The sequence below is a fragment of the Macaca fascicularis genome, chromosome 4 (assembly GCF_037993035.2).
Source record: "Macaca fascicularis isolate 582-1 chromosome 4, T2T-MFA8v1.1".
NCBI classification, from domain to species: domain Eukaryota; kingdom Metazoa; phylum Chordata; class Mammalia; order Primates; family Cercopithecidae; genus Macaca; species Macaca fascicularis.
In genome coordinates, this window is record NC_088378.1 from 31,329,458 (window position 1) to 31,332,521 (window position 3,064).

At 43.5% G+C, this 3,064-nt stretch overlaps 1 pseudogene; it reads right to left on the reverse strand.

Moving 5' to 3' along the window:
* Positions 1 to 256: 256 nt before the first annotated feature.
* Positions 257 to 922, reverse strand: LOC102135165 (charged multivesicular body protein 3 pseudogene; annotated as a pseudogene).
* Between the last annotated feature and the right edge of the window lie 2,142 nt (positions 923 to 3,064).

Consider the following 3,064-nt stretch of genomic DNA (forward strand, 5'->3'; position numbering starts at 1 on the left):
TTCATGAGCAGATGGATTTCTTTCCCCTCCCCACAACAAGATATTTCTGTCTATACTCCTAAAAGTGATGCATTTATTTATGCCACCTTTACAAGAACAATCCCTTTGTGATCCCAAAACCTGGGCAGGGAGTGAAAAGAGACAAACAGAACCTTCTCCAAAATGGTAGTCCTCACAACAGAGATGTAGTGCAAGAGATACATAAAATGGCAGTTCTTGAGCGGAGTGTGAGCACACCCAGTGGGCTAGGCAGCCCCTAACTGCGGAGTGTGGCCAGCTGGGACTGCATGGCTTCCAGAGCCTCTTCCTTCTTCTCATCCTCTGAGGCAGCCATCGCTCCTGAAGGTTCTGCCTCTGGAAGGGCATCGGTCACTTTACTGGGTGCTTTGCCCAAGGCCCCTTCTGTAATTTCAAACAGAATTCTGTCAATTTCCATTTCTGCTTCTTCCTCCATTTCTTCCTGATCGTCCATGCTTTCAAAAGTGTCCTCTAACATCTCCTCTATGATCCCAGCCTTCATCATTTCTTTGGACAACTCCCTCATGGTGGCCTGAATTTCTGGAATCTTCACAAGACGTTGCATGGCCTTCATCACTTCTGTGCTCTTCTGCAGGGAACCAGCCACTCACAAGACGGCGAGCTGGTTCTTCATCCCCATCAGCACTGAGTTCATGTGTGCTTTGAATGCATACAGCTTGCTCACAGCCTTCCTTGACCTGATCACCTCCTTGGCCAGAACTACACAGATATCCTTCTGGCCCTTCTTGGCAGCATCTTTCACAGACCATTTCACTTTTTCTTTTTCTCTTTGGATATCGCTTATTTGCCTGTCCACAACTCTCATTTCCTTTCTTATCTTCAATGACCACTCATTGACTGGTTCTTTGGGAGGCTTCTCCTGGGTTTTTCCAAACAGTCCCATGACGAATTGAACCCGTCTTGCCCCTTCTGGTGAGGGCTGCTAGCATGTTGTCACCTCTCAATACTACCTTTGTGCTCTTTTTCTTAATTAACAAATCCAATGCACAAAATATTTATTCCCTTCTATAAACACAAATCAAGTTGAATTACGTGTGTGTGTGTGTGTGTGTGTGTGTGACAAGATCTCACTCTGTCACCAGAATGGAACAGCTCACTGCAGCCTCGACCTTCCAGGCTCAAACGACCCTCCCACCTCAGCCTCCTGAGTAGCAAGGAGTACAGGCGCGTGTCAAAATGCTTGGCTAATTTTTTATTTTTTGTGGAGATGAGGTTTCACTGTTACCTAGGTTGGTCTTGAACCCCTGAGCTCAAGCCATCCTCCTGCCTCAGCCTCACAAAATGTTGGGAATACAAGCATGAGCCACCACACCTGGCCTAAATTCTTTTTGAAATCAGTTTGGTTGTTCCGTTGATTTTCACATTTTGGGACATTGGCTCTTACCAGTAAAAATCTTCCATCTCTTCATTATGTAACTGTCCAATTTCTCATATGTTTTCTATTTCCACTTGTGACTTCTGATATATAGATGTGTCATCCCTGCTCAAATCTCATGTTGGAAATGCAATCCCCAATGTTGGAGGTAGGGCCTGATGGGAGGTGACTGAATTATGTGGGCAGATTTCTCATGATATGTTTAGTACCATCCCCTTGATCCTGTCCTAGAGATAATGAGTGAGTTCTCACAAGATTGGGTCATTTAAAAGTATGTGGCACCTCCCCCCTCTCTTCTGGCTCCTGCTTTCACCATGTGAGGCACAAGCTCCCGCTTGGCCTTCCTCAGTGATTGGAAGCTTTCAGAGGCCTCCCCAGAAGCAGCTGCTGCTATACTTCCTGTACAGCCTGTAGAACCGTGAGCCAACAAAACCTCTTCTTTTCTTATAAACTACTCAGTCTCAGATATTTCTGTATAGCAATGCCGGAATCAACTAATACAACTTCCTAAAGAGAAAATACTTTCTCATTCTAATTTAATATGCATTTGCGTTTATTTTACTTTTGATATCAAATCCTTAGTTATATGACAGAGCAATATGTTGGTCACTAAACAACACTGGTTTGTTTCCATTTTCATATCTTAAAAGAATCAATGTTGGAGGATTGACACAAAAGAAAAAGGTATTAAAAGCCAAGCACAGGGTCTAGGTAAAGTAGTTACTCAGTGGCTGGATGACAGGAAGGGAAGGGAAGGTGGGGGAGGGGATAGGAGGGGAGGGGAGAAGGGAAGGGGAGGGGAGTGGACAAGGAGAAGTGAAGAGAAAGGGAAGAGGGAAGGAGGGAAGAGAAGGGGGAGGGAGGAGAGGAGGGAAGGAATGAAGGAAGGGAGGGAGGAAGGGAGGAAAGGAGGAAGAGAGGAAGGAGGGAGGGAAGGAAGGCAGGAAGGAAGGCAGGAAAGAAGAAAGGAAGAATGGAAGGAAGAAAGAAAATATAAATAAGAGCTGTTAATTTGGCAGGGTAAATAAACATGAAAGGAGTGAATAAAGATGACCTGTTGTGTGAAAACAGAGACAACCAGTCCCACTTACCTGACACGTGGGCAAAGACCAGGGTGTGACAGGGGCAGGGTGGAGAACAAATAGCATTTGAGGCCGCAGAGTAGATCATAGTCTCTACATGAAGAGGATCACTATCAAACTTCTGAAACCATCTACACTTGTCATTTCCAGGTTATTTATAGGTTTTGGAAAAGAAACACGATGTGAAGGAAAAGCCAAATAATTTAAAAACATTATTATGCAGTAACTGTGCAAAATGGTTTGAAGTACAACGTAACAGTCACAATTGAATGATAGTAATAGTTGAAAATCTCAGCTAACAATACTCTGGAAACTTTTTATTACAGTAAATTATTTTTTAAGATTTTGAGAGAGTGCATTTTTGTTCTATAGCTTATTGTTTGAGCATTCGATGGAGCTAGTTTATTTTATTTTCTATGGCACACACTCCTCTGTGGAGGCCTGCAGCACCCTAAGCCATAGAAAAGGGAAGGGCAGAATTGTTCATCCTACAACGGCAATAACGTTTATTTCTTTTAAGGACCTCTTTATCTGATCTTCCCATATTTAGTAATCCATGGAATAATAG